This window comes from Glycine max, chromosome 8 (genome assembly GCF_000004515.6).
Source record: "Glycine max cultivar Williams 82 chromosome 8, Glycine_max_v4.0, whole genome shotgun sequence".
Lineage (NCBI taxonomy): Eukaryota > Viridiplantae > Streptophyta > Magnoliopsida > Fabales > Fabaceae > Glycine > Glycine max.
This window is the reverse complement of record NC_038244.2, coordinates 28062440-28080053: the sequence shown is the minus strand read 5'-3', so window position 1 is coordinate 28080053 and position 17614 is coordinate 28062440. Positions and strand designations below refer to the sequence as shown.

The following is a 17614-nucleotide window of genomic DNA, read 5'->3' as shown; positions in this document are numbered from 1 at the left end:
CATGATCACAGATTCACCTCCGCTCCTTATGTTCCCATGAACCCGGGTATAGGGCCCCTTTTCACTCACAGTGTGTGCAAATAGTGTTGGTGTTTGTGTGCATCAAATGAGTAAATATCTACCTCATGCATACATTTTAAAACGCACTAAAAGCAACAAAGAGTTTATATACACAAGAACATAATGAAGGGAAACCAACAAAGGGATAAGTCACGGTAAAACATTGCACATGATTAAATGGCCTAACTCTCTAAAAACAGTCCCCAGTGGAGTCGTCAACTGTCGCAACCTACCCTTCGGCGGGAGGGCGACGCGTGACTCGCGGGATGCGTGTCCCACAAAAGGAATACGCGCGGAGTCGCCACCAACGTTTATTTGAGGAAAACGTCGGGAAAACCGGAAAAGACGTGATCTACGAACTTTTAAGTGAAAGGTTCGGGAGTTGTATTTACGCACGGGAAAGGTGTTAGCACCCCACACGTCCGTCCCAAGGGACGGCAGCCTTTAATCGAATGTGCAAACATGACTTTGATTTTTACGTTCCCCTTTTTATGTCTTTATATCCTTTATACCCTTTTTATATTTTTCTCTTTTTGTGGTCGACAAGGGTGTTTCCCTTTGCTCCTACGTATTCCTCAATTGGGATGAGAAAATCAGACCTACATAGTTCTTTCTTATCAAGTGATTCTTTTTTACTTAAGAGGTGATCATTTTAAGGCGTTGGACCTTGAAAATGATCCATTTTACTTAGTAAGAAATTGAAATGACAAACTTCAAAAACCTATTTTTGTGGACGAGCTTGACTAGGCGAGTTGTTTTTAGCCTTAGTTTCACTTTAGTTATTAGTCAATTCGGTTAAGAATGAGAAATCCCAAAGAGAAAACGTCCGATTGATTTTCCGCTTTATTTTACCTAAAAGATGTTTTTTTTATTATTATATTATTTTTACCTCTTTTTTGATTTCCAACGTGGTTACGGCACGACTGAACGGTCGGAATTCATTTTAACCGAAGTTTACGGATAATACAATTCAAACGATCGGTGGAAATTTATTTTATTTTTAGGTTAAGCGAGAAATGACTTAAGTAAAATGGCTTAAGCACGTCAAGAGGGGGTATTAAAAGTAAATGAAACGAGAATAGAAATACACGAAACACAATGTGAACAACTACGGGTACATAGAATGAATCGAAAAGCTTGGTTCGAGGTACTTACCCGTTGAAGATCGAAGAACGATGAAGAACGAATGAAGAACGTCGAAGAACGGTTGAAAACTTTGCGAAATTCTTCACGGAAAATGTTACGGAAATGTTTCGGAAGCGCCTCGACTTAGATTTTCTTCACGGAAACAATTTTTCCAAGCAAATTCGAAAGAGAGAGAAGTGCCTAAGGGGCTGAACCCTTTTCTTCTTCACGTCCTCCCCTATTTATAGCAAAATAGGGGAGGTGCTTGCCGCCCAGCTCGCCCAGGCGAGCCAGGTTGCTTCCTCCAGAAGCAACAGCCTTCTGGAGGAATATTCTGGAGGGCCCAAGTGGGCCTAGGTGCTATTTGCACCCCCATTTTTACTAAGTACACCCCCACTGCTTTTTTTGGTGATTCTTTTTTCGTAAAGTTACGGAAACTTACGAATTTCGTAACGATACTTGTTTTCTTTCCGTAATGTTACGGAACCTTGCGGATTACATAATCATCCCCTTTTTGACTTACGGAATGTTACGGAACCTCACTTAATTAAGCAACGATGCTTCCATTTGATTTCCGGTGTGTCACGAAAACTTACGGATTGTGCATCAATATTTTTTGGTTTTCCGGCATGTCCTGGAATTTCACAAATTGCCTAATGATGGGTGCCAAGCACCTTGCAAGGACCAAAGAAAAGTCGCATGTCATCAAGCAAAGGTCCCCGGACGAAATTAGGGTATGACACTTGGTATAAGGCAACTTGGCTACCCTATGAGAGGGGCACCGCTAGAGGAAGAGCTCGCGCCTGTCATTTCATGAGGTTTCAATAGGACCAACATGGAGACACTTCAGAAGGTCCACAAGGCATGGGAGGTGGTGCAAAAGAAGGACAAAGAAGTCAAGGGCAGTAACAATGGGCCCATCGGTGGCTACCGAAGGTGGTTGAAAGCCCACGTGCTAGGTTTGGATTGGCTCCCAAGTTTGAGAACTGCTAAAAGGGAGGAAGTTGAGGCACCGGAGGAAGACGAAGAGGTGCAAGGCCCTTAGGACAGAACTCGAGCAAGCCCAAACAGTCAAAGAAAGGTTCAAATCATCAGCTCTTAAAATCCGAAAGGAGAATGCCGAACTAAGAGATATAAATATAGCTACCACCGAGGCCTTGGAACAAGAGACCAAGAGGGCTCGTAGGGAAGAGCACGGCCGAAACATGTTTCGAGGGGCTTTGTGGGGCAGCAACAACGAGCTTAAGCTCCGGAGATAGGAAAGAGACCAATCACGAGTACATAGCATGGTCTTAAAAGAGGAGTTAGCCGCTTGCTCAAGATCCAAGAAGAGTTTGGCCCCACACTTAGAAGCCACGGAGCAAAGCATGCTAGCTATAATAGGGCAGTACAAAGAAGAGTTAAACCAGTCTTTGACCCATGAGCAAAAGCTAGTAGAGGACTTCGCACAAGCATACGCCGAGAAGGAAGCAAGAGGGAGGGTGATTGATGCATTGCATCAAGAAGCGACCATGTGGATGGATAGGTTCGCCTTGACCTTAAATGGAAGTCAAGACCTCTCGCGACTACTAGCTAAAGCAAGGGCCATGGCCGAAGTGTGTTCAGCCCCAGAGGAAATTCACGGGCTAATCAATTACTGTCAACACATGATAGATTTAATGGCCCATATAATTAGAAACCGTTAGGTTCTGTTGTAACACTTTGGTAAAATCTTGGCTAGATGAAAGCTTTTGTTCCTTTTTATAAAAAGAGAAGTTCTGAAACTCATCATGTTGTCTAAAAAGGCCTTGAGGTGGATCTAAGTGCTCTAATCATTCATTAGCATATTCATGATTTGGTGGCATGCTCACCACTGTTTGTTTATTTAGGAAACTCACCATAACTAAAAAAGTGCAAAGGCACCCCTATAACACCCGATCCAAAAGTAAGATGGATAACGAAGAGGGAGTGCAAGAACAGATGAAGGCCGACATGCCATCTTTAAAAGATCAGATGGCTTCTATCACAGAAGCCATGCTAAAAATTCAAAAATCAATAAAATACAATGCTACAGCGGCCGCTTCCAATACAGTTAGGGAATCGGAGCCGGTGCTACAGCCCGCATTGAACTTGGGCCGGGACAGAAGCGTGACGGGTTTCATTCGGAGGTATAGTCCTCAAGCCTACCCTTATGGTTTGCCTCCAGACTTCACTCCCCGTACCGCTCTAGACGATTTGAGCCAAGCCCCTACCTTCGAGGGGCAACTCCCTCCTCATGCCGACTATCCTCTACAGGAAGATGATGAAAGAGATGCCCATTTAGGCCCTCTACTTCCCCCAAGGGAACCGGCCCCCCATGAGTTGCCCAACCAAACATAATCCGCCATGCCCCGTCTTAATCCGCACCCGTTAAGGAACTCGTTCCCATTTCAAAAGACAAGGGAAAGATTGATCTGCTTGAAGAGAGGTTGAGAGCGGTGGAAGGCCTCGGCAACTATCCTTTCTTGGATTTAGCCGATCTGTGTCTGGTACCTGACATCATCATTCCTCCCAGGTTTAAGGTACCAGACTTCGACAAATACAAAGGGACAACGTGTCCAAAGAGTCATCTTCGGATGTATTGTCGAAGGATGGGGGCATATTCCATGAACGAAAAGCTGTTAATGCACTTCTTTCAAGACAGCTTCGCCGGACCAGCAGTGGCGTGGTACACAAATCTAGAAGCCTCTCAGGTCCGGTCGGGGAAAGACTTGGCGACTGCTTTTATTAGGCAGTACCAATACAACACAGATATGGATCCCAATCGGAACCAACTTCAGAGCATGAGCAAACGGGAACATGAGTCCATCAAGGAATATGCTTAAATGTGGAGAGAGCTAGTAGCCCAAGTCATCCCACCTATGACTGAGAGGGAAATGATCACGATTATGGTAGATACGCTGCCTATGTTCTGCTACGAGAAGCTGATAGGATATATGTCGGCCAACTTTGCAGACCTCGTCTTCGCCAGAGAAAGAATCGAGTCCGGACTGAGGAAAGGCAAGTTTGAATACGCCTCCAATGCTGGCCCCAACAGCAATAGAAGAGCCCCAGTGGTGGGCACACAGAAAAAGGAAGGGGATACCCACGCGGTCACCACCGCCCCAACGTGGATGAAAACGCCCCAAAATGCTCAAAACTCATACCAACACAACCACTTGAACTTTTCGATCCGAGCTGGAAGTTCCCTCCCAACTCAAGTAGAAGGGCCTGCCACAACAGAAAAAATGCATGCGCAATACCATAGTGGAGCCCCGGCCAGCCAATAATACGACTCCTGGCACGAGCTATGACAATCCACGACGCTCCCCGAGAGACCAGTTCTCTCATATTCCCATGGCGTATTCCGAGTTATGGCCCTCATTATTTGAAAACCATTTGGTGGTGGCCATACCCGGGAAGGTCTTCCAGTCACCATACCCCAAGTGGTACAACTCAAATTCCACATGCGCATACCATAGTGGAGCCCCCGGACACAACATTGATTCTTGCCTGCCATTCAAGTATAAGGTGCAACACCTAATAAATGTCGGCTGGCTATCATTTCAAGAAGAGGGCCCCAACGTTAAGACCAATCCACTAGCCAATCATGGAGGAGCTAGCGTAAACGCCATCGAAAAGGATAGGCCGTTAGGGTCAAAGAGATTAGAAGATGTGGCTACATCCAAAAGATTCATCTACCAGTCGATGTAGGCAGCATGCATGGTCTCTTGTGGCAGAGACAAAAGCGACGAATGTCTGTTTCATCTCAGGGAATCACACGACATGGAAACCTGCCCCGCGGTGGAAGAGCTACTTCAACGGCTCATGGACTGGGGGCAGCTCGAAGTATCCGAGAGAGGTAGGGAAGAACCGCAAATTTGCACGCAGTCGGCAGAAAGGAAGGCTCCCCCAACCCCTATAGCCCTTGTAATATGTTTCGCTAGGAATATGACCAGCCCCAGGTCCGAGTACCCCCTGACAGTGCCCAAGCCGACGCCATTTTCCTATCAAAGCAATAAGGTCGTCCCATGGAAATATACCCCTCCCACTTTTGGAGAAGGGGCTGCAACCGAGGTTGACTCCTTGTCAGCCAAGGTAACCAAGATTACCGGCCTTAGTGGCATAACCCGTAGTGTCCGGGTGTTCGCTCCCCCTTACTCGGTGGAATTTCCCTCCAAGGGGAAAGCACCCATGACCCAAGAGTCCGTAGGTGCGGCCACCCCTTCAAAAGAAATGGATCCCCCGGTAGTAAAGGGAGCTGAAAAGAAGGAAGGTCTCAAAGGAAAGGCGGTGACCTTGGAAGAGGCTCATGAGTTCCTTCGTCTCATCCAACAAAGTGAGTTTAAAGTAGTTAAGCAATTGAATAAAACTGCAGCAAGGATCTCCTTGCTCGAACTGCTCATAAGCTTTGAGCCTCATCGTGCACTATTGGTAAAGGTCCTCAACAAAGCCCACGTAGCACACGACATCTCAGTCGAGGGTTTTGAAGGCATTGTTAATCACATAACTACCATTAACTATCACGCGTTTTTGGAAGAAGAGATTCCAGTTGAGGGGAGAGGGCACAACAAAGCTCTACATGTGTCTGTCAGATGCATGGACCATGTTGTCGCTAAGGTACTCATCAATAATGGTTCAAGTTTAAATGTGATGTCAAAGACCACCTTGGAGAAACTTCCTTTTAATGCGTCACGTCTAAAACCGAGTTCGATGGTAGTACGAGCTTTTGGCGGTAGTCGACGGGAGGTGATGGGGGAAATTGACATCCCCATTCAGATAGGCCCCCACATTTGCAATGTGGTTTTCCAAGTAATGGACATAAATCCCACCTACAGCTGCCTTTTGGGGAGGCCATGGATTCACGCGCTAGGAGTGGTCCCTTCGACGGTTCACCAGAAATTGAAATTCGCGGTTGGTGGACTCTTGGTGATAGTGTCAGGTGAAGAGGATATGTTGGTAAGCTGCCCCTCCTCGACACCATATGTAGAGGCAGCGGAGGAATCATTGGAAACAACTTTCCAATCCTTCGAGGTGGTAAGTTGTGCCTCTGTGTAAACAAGTCCATTGCTACCTTGTTTCTTTAATGCGGTCCTGATGGTGGCGCGGGTAATGCTTAGGCACGGTTATGAGCCCAGAATGGGTCTGGGCAAGGATAGCCACGGGAATGCCGATGTGGTTGACATTAGGGGTAACCCGCACAAATATGGGTTGGGGTATGAGCCCAGGAAACCTAGAAGAAGGAATGCACCATCAAGACTCCGGGCAGATAGGGCATGGCCCGGTCATGTTAGCCAGTGTTTCACAAGTGCCAGGATAATGTTCAAGGAAAAGGTGGTGGCAATAGGAGAAGAGGCTCCACAAGATCCGCCGAGTTTCGTGCGACCGTGCCATCCCAATTTCCAACTGGGGAATTGGCACGTGACGAGCCAGTCAGAAGTCTATACCGCTGATTCAATGTAATTGGAGGCTATAGATTCCTTTCTCTTTTGTATTGTGAAACCTACCTTATTAAATAACAAAGAGATCTTGTTTCATCTATTCTTGCGATTCTTCCTTTTCTCATATCATTTTGCATGTTTTTGTTTTTTGTCTTGAATGGTATAGATGTGAGGATCGATCCTTTGAGGATCCTAACAACGAGGGTTTGATAATCGATTTTGACTGAGAAGTAAGTCAAACAATAAACGAAGAAGAGGAAGAGGACGTCCTTTCACCAGAGTTGGAGAGGTTGATCGCTCAGGAAGAATGCGAAATGAAGCCTCACCAAGAGGAAACCGAACTGATAGACTTAGAGACCGGAGAGGGAAAGAAAGAAGTGAAAGTAGGAACCGGTATGTCCGCACCTATTCGCCAAGGTTTGGTAACCCTTCTTGAAGAATATCAAGACATCTTCGCATGGTTGTACCAAGACATGCCAGGTCTGGACCTCGACATTGTGCAGCATAGGTTGCCATTGAATCCTGGGTCTTCCCTGGTTAAGCAAAAATTACGAAGGATGAGAGCCAAAATGTCTTTGAAAATTAAAGAAGAAGTAAGAAAGCTGTTCAATGCGGGTTTCTTGGCTATGGCTCGATACCCAGAGTGGGTAGCCAACATTGTCCCTGTCCCAAAAAAAGATGGCAAATTGCGAATATGCGTAGACTATCAGGATTTAAACCGAGCCAGTCATAAAGACAATTTTCCTTTACCACACATTGATATACTAGTAGATAATACAACTAAGTTCGCCCTTTTCTCATTTATGGATGGTTTCTCAGGGTATAACCAGATAAAAATGGCACCCGAAGATGTGGAGAAGACCACTTTCGTCACCCTATGGGGAACATTCTACTACAAAGTAATGGCCTTTGGGCTAAAAAATGCTGGGGCAACCTATCAATGTGCCATGGTAGCTTTATTCCACGACATGATGCATAAAGAGATAGAAGTCTATGTAGATGACATGATTGCCAAATCTCGGACCGAGGACGAACACCTCGTCAATCTGCGTAAGTTGTTTGGAAGGCTGTGGAAATACAAACTGAAACTAAACCCCACCAAGTGCACCTTCGAGGTAAAGTCAGGAAAGTTGTTGGGTTTTATCGTGAACCGGAAAGGGATAGAGATAGATCCTGAGAAAGTGAAGGCCATTCTTGAAATGCCAGAGCCACGCACGGAGAAGCAGGTTCGAGGTTTCCTAGGCAGGTTGAATTACATCGCGAGATTTATCTCGCAACTCACCCCTACCTGCGAGCCCATCTTCAAACTATTGCATAAAAAGCAGGCGGTCCTGTGGAATGGCGACTGCCAAGAGGCCTTCGAAAAAATCAAACAGAGCCTCGCGAATCCCCCAGTGCTCATGCCACCTGTAACAGGAAGACCTCTTTTCATGTACATGACTGTGTTAGACGAGTCTATGGGGTGCGTGTTGGGTCAGCACGATGACTCTGGGAAGAAGGAACAAGCCATTTACTATTTAAGCAACAAGTTTACAGCCTGTGAGATGAATTACTCAATGTTGGAAAGGACGTGCTGCGGCTTGGTATGGGCGTCACATTGTCTTAGGCAGTACATGCTCAGTCATACGACTTGGCTTATTTCCAAAATGGATCCCGTGAAATACATCTTTGAGAAACCGGCCCTCACGGGACGAATCGCTAGGTGGCAGGTACTACTATCTGAATTCGATATTGTGTATGTCACCCAAAAGGCGATAAAGGGAAGCGCCTTGGCAGATTATTTGGCCCAACAACCCCTCCAAGATTATCAGCCGATGCACCTTGAGTTCCCGAATGAAGACATCATGGCCCTATTCGAAGAGAAGCAGACGCACGAGGATATAGACAAATGGATTGTTTGTTTCGATGGGGCATCTAATGCTTTGGGCCATGGAGTAGGGGCAGTCCTTGTATCCCCGGATGATCAATGCATCCCTTTCACGACCAGGCTGGGTTTCGATTGTACCAACAATATGGCCGAATATGAAGCGTGCGCCCTTGGGATTCAAGCTGCCATTGATTTTGACGTAAAGCTACTCAAAGTGTATGGAGACTCGACTTTGGTAATACGTCAGTTGAGAGGAGAATTGGAAACTAGGGATCAAAAATTGATACTCTATCAAACTTATATCTTGAAGTTAGCCGAATTCTTTGACGAAATTTATTTCCACCACATACCTCGGGAAGAGAACCAAATGGCCGATGCATTGGCCACCTTGGCATCCATGCTCCAACTTGCCCCACACGGGGATCTGTCGTACATTGAATTCAGATCTCGGGGAAAGCCGGCACATTGTTGTGCGATAGAGGAAGAGTGAGATGGAAAACCGTGGTATTTCGACATCAAACAGTATGTCGAGAACAAAGAATATCCACCAGGGATTTCTGACAATGACAAAAGAACGTTAAGGAGATTGGCTACTGGTTTCTTTGTGAGTGGTACCGTCCTGTACAAACGAAACCATGACATGACCCTCTTGTGATGCATAGATGCCAAAGAGGAAAACTACATGATTGAGGAAGTCCATGAGGGTTCATTTGGGACACATGCAAATGGGCATGCTATGGTTAAGAAGATCCTTAGAGCAGGTTATTACTGCTCACTATGGAAAGTGATTGCTGCACCCATGTAAGGAAATGCCATAAATGTCAAGCGTTCGCAGACAATGTCAATGTTCTGCCACATCCTCTGAATGTCATGTCCGCCCCTTGGCCTTTTTCCATGTGGGGGATAGATGTCATAGGGGCCATCGAACCCAAGGCTTCGAACGGTCATCGCTTCATTCTCATGGCGATAGATTATTTCACCAAATGGGTCGAAGCGGCTTCCTATACCAATGTCACGAGGAGTGTGGTGGTCAGATTCATAAAGAGGGAACTGATTTGTCGATACGGACTCCCTAGGAAAATCATTACTGACAATGGCACCAATCTGAATAACAAAATGATGCAGGAAATGTGCGAGGATTTCAAAATCCAGCATCATAACTCCACCCACTACCGGCCAAAGATGAACAAGGCTGTGGAGGCTGCAAATAAAAATATTAAGAAAATTATTCAGAAGATGATAGTGTCGTACAAAGATTGGCATGAGTTGTTGCCTTTTGCCTTGTGATGTGCCATCATTTTCTTCTATTTTCTAAACCCTTTTTGCACCATTTTAATTATTGATTGGTCTTAATTGTCAATTAATTAGGCAGTTTTATTATTTGGGCTCAATTAGCTAATTTGATGTTTTTAATCTAATTTCAGGAATTAATGAAACATTGGGCTTAATCCGGATTTTGGTTGTGGACTTGAAGAGGGCAAATAAAGCAGCGCTTACCTTAGTTAATTTCTAATTAGGAAATTTCGCAATTTTATTTTATGTTGTTCAGTGTTTATTTCGTTTTGGGCCAGAATATTGTAATAGGGCCCAGTGACTTTGAGTGACTCTTTTTAAATAGCTGCCTTGGGATTCGTGCAGGGCATTCTATTCTGTTATGCTATTCATTATTCAGAGCTTTGTTTTAGGGTTTTGGTTTTTCTGTTTTGACGTTTCTGAGTTCGTAATGCAATTTTACGTTTTCTGCTTCTAATTACAATTTCGTTCTTGCTTCTTCTTCTACTCTCATTTACGTTTCTGTTCCATTTTACATTTCTGTTTGTTTACGTTTCTGTTCATTTACGTTTCTGCTTCATGTTTCAATTGCGTTTTCTGTTTGAATCCATGGAAGGCTAGATTTTCTGGTGTTGTTTCCTTTTGAGGACGAAGCCCAACTCTCTTTGAGGTTTCGCTTGTAATGTGGTTTCCTGGTAGTTCTCCCTTCACCAGTATCCCAAATTCGTGAATATTAATCAGTGCACGCTTCGTGTTCGATTAATTGCCTTTGAGCCTAACTTGCGTTCATGCTTAATGGACGAAGGGCTAACTGGTGTATGTGGTGCCTAATCACGTATTGAAAACCCTAAGTTGATTTTCGCTTAGTAAATTGAAATAGGGTTGGATTAAGTGGTTGACTGTTAGGGACGAATTCTCTAACCCAGGATAAGAGAATGGCTTCTGAATCAGAGGAAACAACCCGTTTTTAATATTAGTAGTTTCGAATTTCAGTTTACTTGTTCTGCTCTTTAATCACAAAACAAACAAACCCCCTCCCCCAATCGTTACTGTTACTGCAAGTATATTATGAACATTTGGTTTGTCACTGCTAGTTGGGAAACGACCTAGGATCACTTCCTAGTTACTGCATTTTCATGTTTATTTGATTCGGGTACGGCCTCGATCAAATTTGGCGCCGTTGCCGGGGAGCAGTGTCCAAAGGTTTTGGCGCCGTTGCCGGGGAGCAGTGTCCAAAGGTTCGTGTTTTATGTTTAATTGTTAGTATTGTGTTAGTATGTGTGTTAGTGTTGTTTCAGTTTTTCCATCAAGCGTTTCCCCTATTTCAATCTTGGTTGTTTTGCTGTGAAGATTGTGCTTGAAAACAGAGTAGTTTTGCTGTGAAGATTGTGCTTGAAAACAGAGTAGTAGTAGAAATCAGCTTGCGGAAAAACAGAGTAGTAGTAGAAATTATTTGAGATTTTTTGTTTTAGTAGCTAGGGTTGTTATTTTTGGCTGAATTTTTTTGTGGTAACTTCTTTTAATCCATATTGTGTGGGAAAAATAGCTAGAGCCTTTAGTTTGGTCAGATTTGAGAGTTCCAAAAAACTAGCAAATTTTGTGTTTGTGAGTTCCAAAAAACTAGCAAATTTTGTGTTTGTCAAAACTTCAAACGGCCATAACTTTTGCTCCGGTTATCAGAATCGCAATTATTATATATGCATTTGGGGTAGAAAAAAATTTCCTACGCCGTGGCAGCCTGCCATAGGCTGGCTGAGGTCTCCATCGTCCAAAAAAAGCGATTCTGTCAAAAGTTTTTTATTTTTCAAGTTTTATTCACTTATTTTTCTTAACCTACCATTTTTAGCTTTCATAGTTAGACTTTGAATTTTTGTCTGAAATGTTTTGTGCTATCTTCTCATCATTTTATAGGGTTTCTCACAAAATTTAAAGTCATTTGGATATCATTTGAGGGTAGCTGTAGTTCAAACCTACACCTTTATTTACATGACAAGGCAACTAGTTGTGTGCATGCTGAATGTAGTGTATGACTAGAGGCAATCCATCTGACTTACAACCCTTTGATCCTGAGATAGATAGGACATTTCATAGATTAGTTAGGCATCATTTTATACCTTTTGATCATTCTGAGCATTCCATAACTGGTGAATCTGTGCATTCTGTTATTGGTGATTTTGAACATCCTGATCTTGAGCATTATAATTTTGAGCATTCTGATTCTGAGCATTCTGATTTTACACATTTTGAGAACATGGCACAACCTCCACCTCGTGAGAGGACTCTAAGGGAAATGGCTGCACCTGATTTCACCTACGAAAGCTTGTGCATCCAATACCCTGATGAGGATGTCCCATATGTTCTTAAAACTGGACTAATTCATTTGCTTCCAAAGTTTCATGGCCTTGCAGGTGAAGACCCGCACAAACATTTGAAGGAATTTCATATTGTCTGCTCCACCATGAAACCCCCAGATGTCCAAGAGGATCACATATTTCTGAAGGCTTTTCCTCATTCATTAGAGGGAGTGGCAAAGGACTGGTTGTATTACCTTGCTCCAAGGTCCATCACGAGCTGGGATGACCTTAAGAGAGTATTCTTAGAAAAAAATTTCCCTGCTTCCAGGACCACAACCATCAGGAAAGATATCTCAGGTATTAGACAGCTCAGTGGAGAGAGCCTGTATGAGTACTGGGAGCGATTTAAGAAACTATGTGCCAGTTGCCCTCACCATCAGATTTCAGAACAGCTTCTTCTCCAATATTTTTATGAAGGACTCAGTAATATGGAGAGAAGTATGATAGATGCTGCTAGTGGTGGAGCCCTTGGAGACATGACTCCTGCTGAAGCCAGAAATTTAATTGAGAAGATGGCCTCCAACTCTCAGCAGTTTAGCGCCAGAAATGATGCCATAGTCATTAGAGGAGTGCATGAGGTAGCTACAAACCCATCTGCATCATCTGAAACTAAGAAGCTTGAAGGCAAACTGGATGCATTGGTTAACTTGGTAACCCAGCTGGCCTTGAATCAGAAATCTGTACCTGTCGCAAGGGTTTGTGGTTTGTGCTCCTCTGCTGACCACCATACAGACCTTTGCCCTTCCATGCAGCAACCTGGAGCAATTGAGCAGCCTGAAGCTTATGCTGCAAATATTTACAATAGACCTCCTCAACCTCAGCAGCAAAATCAACCACAGCAGAACAATTATGACCTTTCCAGCAACAGATACAACCCTGGATGGAGGAATCACCCTAACCTCAGATGGTCCAGCCCTCAGCAACAACAGCAGCCTGCTCCTTCCTTCCAAAATGCTGCTGGCCCAAGCAGACCATACATTCCTCCACCAATCCAACAACAGCAACAACCCCAGAAACAGCCAACAGTTAAGGCCCCTCCACAACCTTCCCTCGAAGAACTTGTGAGGCAAATGACTATGCAGAACATGCAGTTTCAGTAAGAGACCAGAGCCTCCATTCAGAGCTTAACCAATCAGATGGGACAATTGGCTACCCAATTGAATCAACAACAGTCCCAGAATTCTGACAAGCTGCCTTCTCAAGCTGTCCAAAATCCCAAAAATGTCAGTGTCATTTCAGCAATGTCAAGGACCTCAACCCGTAGCACCTTCCTCATCTGCAAATGAACCTGCCAAACTTCACTCTATTCCAGGAAAAGGTGATGACAAAAATTTACCTAACAATTTCTGTGCAGGTGAATCTTCTTCCACAGCTAATTCTGATTTGCAGAAGCAGCACATTCCCCCTCTTCCATTCCCTCCAAGAGCAGTTTCCAACAAAAAAATGGAAGAGGCAGAGAAAGAGATCTTGGAAACGTTTAGAAAGGTAGAGGTAAACATACCTCTGTTGGATGCAATAAAGCAAATTCCAAGATATGCCAAATTCTTGAAGGAGCTGTGCACTAATAAGCGGAAGCTTAAAGGAAGTGAACGGATTAGCATGGGCAGAAATGTCTCCGCATTGATTGGTAAATCTGTTCCTCAAATTCCTGAAAAATGCAAAGATCCAGGTACATTCAGCATACCTTGTATCATAGGGAATAGTAAGTTTGACAATGCCATGCTAGATTTAGGAGCTTCTGTTAGTGTTATGCCTCTGTCTATTTTTAATTCTCTATCTCTAGGTCCCTTGCAGTCAACTGATGTGGTAATTCATTTAGCTAACAGAAGTGTTGCCTATCCTGTTGGTTTCATAGAAGATGTCTTAGTTAGAGTTGGTGAACTGATTTTCCCTGTTGATTTTTATATCTTGAATATGGAAGATGGATTTTCTCAAGGATCAGTTCCCATCATTCTAGGCAGACCCTTTATGAAAACTGCTAGAACTAAGATAGATGTTTATGCAGGCACACTGTCCATGGAGTTTGGTGATATAACTGTTCATTTTAATATTTTGGATGCTATGAAATACCCATCTGAAGATCTTTCTGTATTTCGTGCTGAAATAATTGACCATGTTGTTGATGAATACATGACTGGTCTTTATTCTAATCTGCATGCCTCTCACTCTTCATGCATTGAGTCTGAAATTGTACTTGATCATATGTCTGAATTTGATGCTGAGAGTGAATCTGAGAGTGATATTGATTGCATGCCTGGTGGTGGTGTTTTACCTCTTGAGATTGATTTTATAGAGTCAGATAGGACTAACCATGTTTCAGGAAGTACACATACCTCTGACTTTCTTTATGAGGTAAAGGCTGAGAAACCATCTCCTTCTACCACTGTCCAGCCGACCACACCAGAATTGAAGCCTCTGCCATCAAATTTAAAATACGCTTACTTGGATGATAGCAAGAGTTTTCCAATGATTATATCTGCCTCCCTTGCTGATGAGCAAGAGGAGAAGTTGTTGTCAGTTCTCAAGAAGCATAAGAAGGCTATAGGCTGGACCCTGGCGGACATTCCTAGTATTAGCCCATCCACATGTATGCATCAAATAAATTTAGAAGATGGAGCTAAACCAGTAAGACAACCACAGAGAAGACTCAACCCGGTGATTCTTGATGTAGTGAAGAAGGAAATAACCAAGCTTTTGCAAGCTGGAATCATTTATCCTATCTCCGACAGCCAATGGGTGAGTCCCGTCCAGGTAGTCCCGAAAAAGACTGGCCTCACAGTGATCAGAAATGAGAAGGAGGAGTTGATTCCTACTCGGGTGCAGAACAGTTGGAGAGTCTGCATTGACTATAGGAGGCTGAACCAGGTTACCAAAAAGGACCATTTTCCCCTGCCATTCATTGACCAGATGCTTGAACGCCTGGCAGGTAAATCCCACTACTGTTTCCTTGATGGTTTTTCTGGTTATATGCAAATTACTATTGCTCCTAAGGATCAGGAAAAGACCACATTCACCTGCCCCTTCGGCACTTTTGCTTATAGGAAGATGCCTTTCGGCCTGTGCAATGCCCCTGGTACCTTCCAGCGGTGCATGATTAGTATTTTCAGTGATTTTTTAGAAAATTGCATAGAGGTGTTTATGGATGATTTCACTGTATATGGATCCTCTTTTGATGGTTGTTTGAATAGTTTGGAAAAAGTTTTGAATAGATGCATTGAAACTAACCTTGTTCTAAATTTTGAAAAATGTCATTTTATGGTTGAGCAAGGTATAGTTTTAGGCCACATTATTTCCAATAAGGGTATTGAAGTAGATCCTGCAAAAATTTTTGTTATTTCACAATTGCCTTACCCCTCTTGTGTGCGAGAGGTGCGATCTTTTCTTGGTCATGCAGGATTCTACAGGCGCTTTATAAGGGATTTTAGCAAAGTAGCCCTTCCACTGTCCAACTTGTTGCAAAAGGAGGTGGAGTTTGACTTTAATGACAGATGCAAAGAGGCTTTTGATTGCCTCAAAAGAGCGTTGACTACCACCCCCATCATCCAGGCACTCGATTGGACAGCCCCTTTTGAGCTTATGTGTGATGCATCAAATTATGCATTGGGGGCTGTCCTTGCTCAGAAAATTGATAAATTGCCCAGGGTGATATATTATGCTTCTAGGACTTTAGATGCTGCCCAAGCAAATTTTACTACTACTGAGAAAGAGCTTCTAGCCATAGTTTTTGCTCTTGAAAAATTTCGATCTTATTTGCTTGGTACTCGCATTATTGTTTATACTGACCATGCAGCTCTAAAGTACTTGTTGAAGAAGGCTGATTCTAAGCCTAGGTTGATCCGATGGATGCTCTGGCTCCAAGAGTTTGATTTGGAGATCCGTGATAGGAGCGGAGCACAAAATCTAGTTGCTGATCATTTGAGTCGGATCGAACGTGTCTCTGATGCAGATTCACCTATTCGGGATGATTTCCCGGATGATCATTTGTATATATTGTATAGTATTTCTGACTCTCTTTCTACTCCCTGGTTTGCTAACATTGTCAATTATTTAGTTGCCTCTGTTTTTCCTCCCTTAGCATCTAAGGCCCAAAAAGATAAGATTAAAAGTGATGCTAAGCATTTTATTTGGGATGACCCCTACTTGTGGAAATTGTGCAGTGATCAGGTCATTAGACGGTGCATTCCAGATCATGAGACTGACTCAGTCCTGCAGTTCTGTCATTCTTCCGCACCGGGAGGTCATCTGGGTGTTCAAAGGACAGCTCGCAAAGTGCTTGATTGTGGTTTTTATTGGCCCACCATCTTTAAAGATGCGTGGAAGATCTGCAGCACTTGTGAGCAGTGTCAGAGAGCAGGAAATACACTTACATGGCGACAACAAATGCCTCAGCAACCTATGCTATTCTGTGAGGTGTTTGATGTCTGGGGTATAGATTTCATGGGTCCTTTTCCTGTCTCTTTTGGTTATGTTTACATTCTCCTTGCAGTTGACTATGTTTCAAAATGGGTGGAAGCCAAGCCCACTAGAACTAATGATGCTAAAGTTGTCGCAGACTTTGTCAGGTCTAATCTGTTTTGCAGGTTTGGAGTACCTAAAGCTATTGTTAGTGATCAAGGAACCCATTTTTGCAACAGGACAATACATGCCCTGCTTAAAAAGTACGGGGTGGTACACAGGGTATCCACACCATACCACCCCCAGACTAATGGACAGGCAGAAATTTATAACAGGGAAATCAAGAGAATTCTAGAGAAGATTGTGCAGCCAAGCAGGAAAGATTGGAGTACCAGGCTTGATGATGCTCTCTGGGCACATCGGACTGCCTACAAAGCACCCATAGGAATGTCTCTTATCGGGTTGTCTTTGGAAAGGCATGTCATCTTCCAGTGGAAATTAAGCACAAAGCATACTGGGCAGTGAAGACTTGCAACTTCTCTATGGATCAAGCTGGCGAGGAAAGGAAGTTGCAACTGAGTGAGTTAGATGAAATCCGCCTAGACGCCTACGAGAATGCCAAGTTCTACAAAGAAAAGACCAAGAAGTTCCATGATAGCATGATAGTTAAAAAAGACTTTGTGGTTGGGCAAAAAGTGTTATTGTATAATTCTAGGCTTGGACTCATGAGTGGTAAGTTGAGGTCTAAGTGGATTGGTCCTTTTGTTGTTACTAATTTTTTTCCTTATGGTACAGTTGAGATCAAAAGCGACTCCACAAACAAGAGCTTCAAGGTCAACGGACATCGACTTAAGCCATTCCTCACGAACCCTTCTTTAGTGGACGTAGTGGTGGAAGAGACTTCCTTACTCCACCCTACTCTTCCTCCACCATGACTTAGGGAGTTTTTCTTTTCCTATCTCCTTCTTTGCTTTTATTACACTTGTCCGATTCTCTTTGATGATTTAATTGTTTTTAATCTTTTAATTGTGCTACATTGAGGACAATGTGTTGTTTAAGTATGGGGGGGAGTGTTCTTTGGTTTTGCTAGTTTTGCTGGTTTT

At 43.6% G+C, this 17614-nt stretch overlaps 2 non-coding genes and 1 pseudogene across 2 annotated transcripts; 2 read left to right on the top strand and 1 right to left on the bottom strand.

Annotated features, from left to right (window-relative positions):
- The first annotated feature begins 5010 nt into the window (after nt 1-5010).
- Nucleotides 5011-17314, top strand: LOC106799572 (uncharacterized; annotated as a pseudogene).
- Nucleotides 6147-6292, top strand: MIR5676 (microRNA MIR5676). The gene has a single exon (NR_048916.1). It is a non-coding gene; the product is annotated as a microRNA MIR5676 (primary transcript).
- LOC113002506 (small nucleolar RNA R71) lies at nt 12392-12498 on the bottom strand. The gene has a single exon (XR_003268060.1). It is a non-coding gene; the product is annotated as a small nucleolar RNA R71 (small nucleolar RNA).
- Nucleotides 17315-17614: the final 300 nt, after the last annotated feature.